Here is an 11,385-nt window from a genome sequence, read left to right on the forward strand (position 1 = left end):
ATCAACATTTGGTAACAGGCAGAATATTGTTAAAATGTTGGAGTTTGGAACTAAAATTTGAACAATTTCTACAATATTCTATCTCTTATTATTAACTCAACTCCAGATCACAGTGGATCCATAAATGTACAAAATATGTATTAATAGGTAGAACATTGTTCAAATTACACATTTTGGGTTGTTCATCTTTGTTTTTATTTATGTATTTATTTGCATTTTATTGTGAAAGAATAGTTTTGTAAATGCAAATATTTTCACAGTGTAATGTTATTTTTTTCACTTAAATTTTTCCCACCTAATTTTTCACAAAGAAAATTTGTAGTTGCCATTATTTCTGGTTTATTGTGTTGTTATTTTTACTGTAGATCACATTGGTCTGTATGTGGAACCTGAACCAAAAGGATTTGGACAACCTGGACTGTTCAGGTTCATTTTTGACCTTTCATCCCGCGGGCCGGAGTGCAACATTTTGCGGGCCACATTTGGCCCCCGGGCCGCATGTTTGACACCTGTGCTTTAAGACAACCAAATGAGTTTCATTGATATTCATTAAGGTTTGATTATGAACGTACATTATATGGATGAAAATATTGGGGAACATCACATCCACACCGTCATCTGGTAGAATTTCCCTTTGCTTTTGATTTTAAATACCATCATGCTACCTGTACATTAAAATAATTATTAATGGCCCCATCCTGACAAATATTTCAGAATTCTAACTCTAAGATATTTAAAATAATTAGAATTTTTACAAAATCAACAATCCATGCGTTTACGTGACAACTTTTATTCCTGGTTTAATCTGAATAGACGTTAGATCCTATTTCAGATGCCCATGTAAACACATTATTCCAGTTGAAAAAGAATAGTTCGGATTAAATTTAAATCTGAATAAAGTCATTGGTTTAATCCCCTTTTAATTCCGAACTAAATTATTCCTCGGACATGTAAACCCTTTATTCCGTTTGGACTTTATTCCTGCCATTCTGCACATGCTCGTTGTCTTGTCCTGTCACAATGACGCACACATTCTGCGCTGGTGGAAGAATATGCAATGCAGTCTAGTCTTACCAAACCGTTCCAGTGGGCTATTCTGATGGGATCTACCAGCCTGGAAAACCCTGAAGGAAGAGTTCAACACTTGTTTTTTATTAATTCATTCGTCATGCACTAATAAGTTCGATAAGTGGGCAAATCAGTTTGCACTGCAGTGCACCGACTGCTTTGTTCTCGCAGCCCTTCCGTTAGCTTAGCTTAGCCTAGTTTAGCATAATGGCTTCATTCCTATGGTCAGACATAGCCAGGCTTTCATAGGTGATTTGTAGTATTTTATGAGTAATTTTGTGAAATTCAGTTCTCCCTAATCTTTACTTTAGTCCGGTGGGGTCAATATGATCACAAATTGAGGCTCAAATCATGGTGATGTGACTTACTGCAGTAATAAAATCTTGGGAAATAAAAACTAATGCAAAGCTAAAACGGTAAAGCAAAGCTAATTTAGCGCATGCATCCCTTCCAACAAAAAGATTTTCCAACTTCCGTCAACACAACAGTCCCAAGATTGTATGAGTGCAGTAAGTCGCAGATCTAAAGAAATAATTAGGGAGAATCGGATTTCAGAAAATCATTTACAAAAGACAACAAATCACCTGGCTAGGTGTGACCATGGAAATGCAGTGACTATGCTAAGCTAAGCTAAGCTAACAGAAGGGCTGCGAGAACAAGGCAACGTGAGCACTGCAGCGCAAACCCTTTAGCTCACTTATCGACCTCATTAATACCTCATGTAAACCTTTATTCGGGTTTAACATTTCCATGTAAACAGAAGAGAAAATACTTTAGTTCCAAATTAATTTTTGAATGAATGAATGAATAAATTTATTTTGGTTTTACATCAATCATTGGACTCAGTACATCAATTGAAATAAACATAAAAGCCAAAAAAGGAATAGGCTAGAAGCAAAAGCTTGTTTTTTTGCCTATCCTTTTCAACTAATGCACTGCTTACATCAACTTAAATGTGTACAGCATTGAGCATTTACACCATAATAATAACAATTTTTTTTTTTAATCATCAACAAAAACACATATACCATCTCAATTCAATATTTCTGAATAATTTAAACTTGAAGTACTCTTTTTATTATTATTTTTTTTTATTTTTTTAAAATTCGCCAAAGGAGTGGATAACTTAAGTGCATCATAAGGTCCATTCCATAATTTCACACCCACAATCCCAATTCATCTAGACTTCACATCAGCCCCCGCTCTAATCCACTCACACATATCAAAATCTCTGAAATTCAAATTCTTCTGGAAAAATAGATCAGATTAAAAAAAAAAAAAAAACATCATGTAACCGTACCCAATGAGTAAAGACAAGTAAAAACCACCCCTGAAACAGACATTAAAGGTAGACGTCAGTTTCAATAAAGTTAACACTGAAGATGAAATGAAACCGTCGAGTGCAGTCATATTTTCTTGCGGAGTGAAATGATGACATTTGTCAGTAGTGCTTTGTAGCCCAGTCCTCTGTTAGCAACCAAAGATCTAAATTCAGTTCCATTGCTTTTCTCCATAGAGTGCTCTTTATATTACCCTCCGAAGATCACCTGTCAAACAGAATGTTTTAAAGCTGTCTTAGTTCCATCTGATGAATCCACTATTTGATGAAAAGAAACCAATTACCTGCAGTTGAACAGATAAATGAAAGCAGGTTTATTCACTTCACTGGTGACACTTACAGCCTCTGAATGAACTGGTCCAGCCTTTCCCAACCACTCACCTGTGTAACACTTTTAGAAACGTATTTAATCTCCAACATGATACACTATATTTGAGGTGTATTTTACATACAGACACCCACATATGACATCCAGTTCTGCTTCTCTACATGTTTAAGTCAATGTCTCTGTGGTTTCATCACATGTTTCTTGTTGAGCCGCATTATGTAATAAATTCCCATTATGTAATAAAAGTTCAAAATGTAATAAGAATGTCACATCATCTTGTAATAAAGCCGCATTATGTAATAAACTAACGCATTTTGTAATAAACTACCTCAGTGCATTATGTAGTAAATTTTTTCGCATTATGTAGTAAGTTATTACAGTTTGAGAAATTTATTATAAAATGCACTTGACACAGTTTTATTTTCAGGAGAATGTAATGTGCTAAATTAATCTTTAAACTGTGAAAAAAAAAAAAAAAAAAAAAAAAGGAAAAAAAAATAAGTTTAAGTTAATTCTACTTTTGTTTTTTTGGTTTTTTTGCTTAATTCAAGATTTTTTTTTAACTTAATTGAAGTTTTTTTTTTTGGCTTAATTCAGGATTTTTTTTTACTTAATTCAAGATTTTTTGCTAAATTTGAGGTTTTTTTTGGCTCAATTGAAGATTTTTTTTTTTTTTTTTTTAAATCTAATTGATTTTTTTTTTTTTTTTTTGGCTTAACTGAAGATTTTTTTTTAATTAATTGAAGTTTTTTTTTTTTTTTGGCTCAGTTCAAGATTTTTTTTACTTGAAGATTTTTTATTTTTTTTTTGCTTAATTGAAGATTTTTTTTTTACATAATTGAAATTAAGTAAAAACTAATTAAGCAACACAATTAATCTTTAAACTGTGCGGCTAAAGTTTTGATTACATTACCTGTAGCTCCTGTGACTAATTTCTTCTAAATTGCTCTGAAATTATATTAATTTGGATTGTTATTACATAATGAACCATGTTATTACATGGAATAACATTGTTGAAATTGCACTAAATTTTCTTACGTTTTTTAATTTAAATGTCAGTTTTTTCAAGTATTTTCCTACATTTATTGTACTGATCATGCAGATGTTCATTAAAACTCAGGATAAATTCAAAAGTTATATCAGAAACAGAGAAAACTGAAGAAAAAGTTACTTTTTCTGCAAATATATCAATAACTGAACACAAACCAAGTGTCTCCATTCACTGTCATTGATCCAACTCCATGGGTTTTACTGGTTAATCAATGTTGTAGAAGACGACGGTGTTTCCACGGTAACGTCCAAATGGGTCATATCTGAGGACGACGAAAAGATGACAAACTGCATTTTACACCAATTATTTGCATGGATTGAAAGGATTAATGGATCAACAGGTATTAAACAGTTTAGGTCAGTAGATAGTTTAGGTCGCTGGTGGCTGTTTGGGTCTTTATGGGTTATCATGGACTACCTGCTGCCCCACGAAAACAAATTTGTGACTGGGGGAGTGTGCCGAGTGATTATAGTGTTGTGATAGACCAGGGGTGTCAAACTCATTTTCTTTCACGGGCCACATTCAGCCCAAATTGATCTTAAGTTGGCCGGACCAGTAAAACAATAGCATAATAACCTGTAAATAATGACGACTCCAAATTATTCCTCTTTGTTTTAGTGCAAAAAAAATTAAATTATAAAAATATGTACATTTGCAAACTATCCAAACAAAAATGATGTGAATAACCTGAAAAAAAAAAAAGAAATTTCTTGGGAAAAATAAGTGCAATTTTAACAATATTACACCTCAACTTACCTTTTATACATGCATATTACGGATCTACAAAGACACAAAATATTTAATAACAGGAAGAATAATGTTAAAATTTTACTTTCAAAATTTCAAGTTTTTTGCATTTTATTGTTGAAGGATAGTTTGTAAATGTTAATATTTTCATCCTTTACTGTAAGTTTTTACACTAAAACAAAGAGAACAATTTGGAGTGGTCATTACTTATTTATAAATGTAAGGTAACATTATGTTTTTCAAATTAAACTAAGAAAATTTGGAGTCATTATTTATAGGTTATTATGCTATTATTTTAGTTGTGATCACATTGGTCTATACGTGGACTTCGACATCCTTGATTGTTTATATCTTCAGTGTAATTTTTGTACTTTGCAAATTCATCCCGCGGGCTGGATTGGACCTTTTGGTGGGCCGGTTTTGGCCCCTGGGCCACATGTTTGACACCTGTGTGATAGACAACAGTAGTCGCTAAAGCACTCGCATGCACAACGATAGCACTCGCGACCCTGCGATGTGCTCGCGCCCCCCTCCGTGGTTGAGAACCTCTGTACAAGAACATATTCTGTTGTTTTGAATATCTTCAATGGAGGTGAATAATTCCATATTTTATTTTTAATCATGAACTTTTATGTGTAGCTAATATTTGTTTTTGGTTTATTGAGACAGTTTGGCTTATATATAATCTATTTTAACCAACATTCATCCTGTATAAACAAATGCTCTGTTTGATTTGTAAACCACACGGAGTATTGTAACAAGCATCTATCTTAATATTACATATTTGCACGTATTATTAATATTTCTCATATGTGCCTCTTATGCCTCTCAGATGCAGCAGAAAGTGAAGTGCATTAGGCAAGAATTGAAAAACTCTATGTATTCCGCAGTGTATGGACCTCTCAACAATTTAGTAGCGACACAGACCATTTTTCCCAGAGTACTTTAGCAGCTCTCAGGCCAAAGAGCCATCTGAGTAGAAAATGAGGAATTATCCTTTTAGGGTACTCCAGTGTGAGGAGAGTTATTGGGCTCTGAAATGGTTATGGTGCGGCTGCCTCTTAGAACATACGACGCTATGAGATGCATCACATTCTTTTGATGCACGCGTCAGTGCAAAATGATTCCATTACTTTATACTTGAAAAGGGGTGAGAGCCTGTCAGGTCATTATGGCATTATCCAAGGATCTGTCTGCCCTTCTACAGCATACCGGATATTAGCGCTGATAGTTCTTGACCTTTCTGGAACTAAAGTCTACAGAATCTTTTCTCTACTACTACACAAACCCTGGGGAATGGGTTGTAGAATTTACAGTCTCGCCTTGAATGAATTCTCTTTGAACTTGGCATACGTGCAAGTCAGTATCGGCTGCTCGTCTTTCAGAGAGGGGATGCTCATTGTCGGCTTATATCAAAAAAATTGTCAATTTATTTAAATTTAAATTCAGCCCTCCGTTCCTTTTTAAGAAAATGATCAGCGACCTTATCGTACCAAGTAGGCATCTTTTCCAGGGACTTGATAGCTAGTTCACTCCGACCTAGCCAACAGTATGATTGATTTAACTATAGGGATGTCTGATAATATCGGTGGCCTGATACTGGCATAAAAATGTAATATCGGTGAATATCGTTATCGTTTTTTTTTGCCTATCATTAAAACCGATAAAATAATGCCTTGATTTCGCTGGCATTTACCGACGCAATAATGAAGCATTGTTTGTAGCTGAAAGAAATGTGCAGTTTTCAAAATTGTACAGTAGAGTTGCCACACTGTAATAGACTCATGGAGGGAGGGAGAGAAAATAAATAAATATGGCATTTTTTCCACAACTTAAGTTGAAATATGCATTCTTTGCACAGACAGTGTTTACATTTTGAAAGCCTTGTTGCATTTGAGAACGCATCCAATGGGGCATCACAATAAAATTAGGCATGATTTGTTAATTCCATGACAGGAGATATGTGATGTTACCTAAAATATGGGCAGCGGTATCGGTAGATATCGGAATTGGAAATTAAGCGTTGGACAATATCGGCATATCGGTTTTTGGCAAAAAAAGCCAATATCGGATATCCCTATTTAACTATCTACAAAACGATATTAAACTCGAACAAAAAATGATTAAATTATGTAACTGAAACATGAAAACGTTGCAATTATGTTAAATTGAAACAAGGAAGTACAATTAGTGTGTTTTATTTACAGTGCAAGAAATGAACAAGTAATTTCGTAGTGGTTTCTCTCTCAATTTCACAGCAGAACGTGCGACGGTATTAAACTGAACTCTGTCAAGTGAAGGACTAGATCTCAAACTAGCTGTCAATCAAATTGGATTCAGCCTTTTGACTGATCCTCCAATCAACACGTGGAAGCCCGGCGTCCATCGAGTCCGCTGATTTGTGATAAAGCTGATTCTGAACGAACCCGTCTTTGAGATGAACGTGTCCTAACACGTTTATAGTCAATGAAATGTCAACACAACCATAAATATTTGACCATCTAATTTTCGTAATTTCCCATTTAATTTGCAGTCTTTGAGAAATCACCTCTGATGCAAGTAATATGTACGGAAGTCACATCATTTTGTTTCCTTGCTTTAGTGCCTAAATTACAGAAAGTTCCACACGGAGAATGTGATAATATCGTGATGATGTCAACTGTCAGTCAATATGTGGACCAACAAAAATATTCATCCATTCTCTGAAGCGCTTTATCCTCCAGAGCGTCCTGGAGTCTATCCCAGCTACCTATGGATGAAGGCGGGGTTCACGCTGGACAAGTCACCAGTTCATCACAAGGTCGACATATAGAAACAAATAACCATTCACACCTATGGGCAATTTAAATTAACCAATTAGTGCATGTCGTTGGATGGTGGGAGGAGAGCCAACGCAGGACCCTCCCTTCAACTGGTGTTGGAATTGAACCTAGAACCTTCTTGCTGTGACGCAACAGTGCTAACCACTGCACCACCATGTTGACCCCAACCAAAGAAAGAAAAAGAAAGAAAAACAAACAAACAAACAAACAAAAATACTATTAGCTTCATAGCATAATTGCCTAACTCATACACAAATGGACAAAAGTATTGGGACATGCTGAATTCAGGTGTTTCTTTTCTAACAGGAGTCTGGGATACAAAACAATAATAACAAATGTCATATCATAGTTTTATATTGTAATAAATATGATAAATACTGATGTTTATATCAGCAAGAACAGGACATTTTACAGCTGTAGCCATGATGTGTTCCAATATTTTTGTCCATATAGTTTATAAACGTCAATATTTCCTTTAAGTTTAATGGGAGATTTTTCTTCCTAAGTGAGAAATGAGAAAATTAAATGAGAAAATTTTCATTTAGTCAGACCATGAAAAACATTTTACAAATTTAGAGGTAGAGGTAGAACATTTAAAATCATAGTCGTGGATTTAAAAAAAAAAAAAAAAAAGAAGATAAAAAGATAACAATTTCAACCAAACTAACTAATGCAATGATATTTATCATAATTGTCATCTATCTATCTATCTATCTATCTATCTATCTATCTATCTATCTATCTATCTATCTATCTATCTATCTATCTATCTATCATGTTAGCTAGAGTAATGAAATGATGATGTGATTAATAAAACTTCCTCAAAATGAATCCATTTACTCATGAAAGCCAGTGGAAGATCTTCTCGCTTACAGTAAGCATCAGCATTTTAGCTTTCCATCCATCCATCCATCCATCCATCCATCCATCCATCCATCCATCCATCCATCCATCCATCCATCTAATGCCATGGTGCCCACCCACTACTTCCACCCTAGTCCACATATCACTCTTTAAACTAGACATATTGCTCTACCTGTTTCATGCTCCGTTGTCTATCTATCTATCTATCTATCTATCTATCTATCTATCTATCTATCTATCTATCTATCTATCTATCTATCTATCTATCTATCTATCTATCTATCTATCTATCTATCTATCGTGAAGGCCACACTACTTTCCCTGCATTTGCTTCCAGATAAACCTGGAAGGCCTCCTCTCCTTCCTTCTGTCTTCTACAGTCATCTGCGATATAGAAAGACACTGCAGTCATGGTAAAAGCATTTGTGAAAGGCTGCTAAATCTCCTTTTGAGGGGTGAAGCACATGGCCTTTGTAAAAGGGAATAATTCCGCTGCTGTCATTGTTGAGCTGCTACAGGCACAGTTTTGAAGGAAGTAGTCTGAATCCTATTTTGAGCAATGGTTGTTCAACAGCTCCACGACTGCTGTATAATAGGATTCAAAGACATGAGGAAAAATGGACTGAACGTGGCTGTGTGCCATCAACTGGCTAAATGTGTCTATGCAAATGTGAATCGAGAGCAATCCTGTGGTTCATACCCCTCTACAAATGTGGCTCTTATTATAATTGTAAATAGATTTTTGGTTTTGTTTCGACATAAGTGTAAATACAAAAGCAATGACTCGATTAAAATAGAAAATGTAGTCGTATTACACACTCAGAGTATGTGAAAGCCTGGTGTGCCACCTGTAGCCCAGTCCTTAGTTGTTTTCTTTGTCCGCTAACATGCTTAACCCTTAGGGGACATTTTCAATAGTCCATAGCATTGGAAGTTGGTCACATATGCCACCTTTCCACTATGTGATATCGGCTTGGCTCGACTCGACTTGGCCTTTTTGCGTTTCCATTACAAAAACGGACCTGGAATCTGGTACCCGGTACTAGTTTTTTGGTATCACCTCCAAGACTGACAGTTCCAAGACTGGGGACCAGATACCAAAATGTAAACACTGCAGACCACTGATAGGTCAGAGAGTCGTCTCTGTGGCCCAACGTTTTACAAAAAACAGATGCGGAAGTTTACAATAAACATAGCAGTAGGTTAATCCACATGACGACAGTCCACAAAACTACACCATGGTTCGTCGAGGAGGTTCAGACGTAAAAATTCAGCATGAGCATGAAGAGACAACACGCAAAGAGCGAGTTTATCAGCAACTCTCTGAGCAGACGACACGGATGTAACGCGCCACATCGCTATGACGACCAGGTACTGTAAAGTTGGTAGTATCCTGTAATGGAAACCGTCTCCAAGAATAGGACCTGGTACCTGAGTTTAGTCGAGTCGAGCCAAGTCGTGCTGGCTCCACGTAGCGGAAACGCAGCGTTAAAGCACTATTGCATTTGAAAGTGCGAACTTGAAACACTCTCCCACTTTTTATTTGATGTTGATAGAGCAAATACAATCGGAGATATGACGGTTTGGGCGGACATTATATTTCTTACCATATCTTCGTCATTTTAAATTATCATTGTAAAAGATAGGCTTTTATGTCAAATATTTGAGCATATTTTTATTTATTACAATTTGAATTTCATATACCTAATATGTGGAACCAATATTCATTTTTAAAGTCTTTGAAAAGGTTTGTTAAGCATCTTTGTATTTATTTATGCAATAAATAATATAAATTGTTCAAATCAAGTTTTTTGGCCTTTTGTGATGATATAGTTGGTTAAAGTGAAAAAATAATAGGTAGATGAGGTAAATGAAGTTGTGTTGAAAACAAAGATACCAAACATGGGTTTAGTAAACATTTCATTATATAATATATAAAGGCAAAATCAAAAGTACTCGAAAACAGCCAAAATAGCCTCAGACCCCTAAGGGTTAAAGTCTACTATATAAAATCTATTGTGAAACACTGCTATGAAAAGTAACTTTTCTGTTACCTGCGGCGTGGGAGTTATTTAGACACGCAAATACACAGTAAATTTGCCAGTGTAAAAAATGCAGTGTCAAAGTATTTTAATTCTTTCAGAGTTGTTCCAACAATAGAAAGAGTAAAATTTAACAAGATAACTTCCAGTGTCGGTGAAAATAATTGGAGTTAACAGAGGTTTTACACTGTCAGTGTCATATAGTCAGTGTTAAAGTAAATCGACTCTCTCAAAGTTAATTCAACACCGATAAGAGCAAGATACCTTTCAATGTTCAAAAATAATGACTCTGAAAAGCCCCGCCCACCAACCTCCGTGCTCAAACTGAGTGAAAAGTTAGACTCTGGAATCACCATCTTCCTCGCATCAAAAAACTGTGTTTGTAAGTTCGTGTAAAGAAACTATTGCTTTTGTTATTTCATCTGAGCAGAATCTGTGTGCAAGAATAAAGTCATTGTCAATGTTGGGTACGTGTTTTCAAATACCGAATTTCAAATGGATAACATGATATCGGGTTAGCGGCTTTTATTTTACATGTCCTTTTATGTTTACTTTTAATTGCAATATTTCATTTTTACCTGGAATAAATTGGATACAGAAATAATTGTACCACCCCCCACCCACCCACCCACCCCCGCTGACACTGGGACTATAGTACATCATATGTAACACTGGTAGGAGGCAGTTAGAAATCAACACTCTTTGGAGTAATTTATTTATCGACATGTAGTGTTAAGTAGGTTTAACACTGGAAAAGTTATTTCTTAACACTTAACTCTTCTGTGTTGAATGTGAATAACACTATGGGTGTTACTTCTCACATAGTTTAAAACTTGATTGACACTAATTAGTGTAGTGTAGTGTAAAATATTAACTCTTACTACAGTAAAGTTGACTCTGGAAATGTAACTCTATGTTCAGTGTAAATTTTACACTTTGTAGATAGGGACCATATGTTCACTGAGGTAGTGTTAAAATTAACTCTTTAAGTGTTACATAAACACTGGCGATTTTACAGTGTAGAAGCTTCATTCTGACACTTTTAGCATCATGGCTAAAACTGCACAAAAAAATGTGTAATGCACATGTATAAATGATAAGTTGAGGCATAATTTGTTAAAATT

Source organism: Sphaeramia orbicularis, chromosome 10 (assembly GCF_902148855.1).
Source record: "Sphaeramia orbicularis chromosome 10, fSphaOr1.1, whole genome shotgun sequence".
NCBI classification, from domain to species: Eukaryota; Metazoa; Chordata; class Actinopteri; order Kurtiformes; family Apogonidae; genus Sphaeramia; species Sphaeramia orbicularis.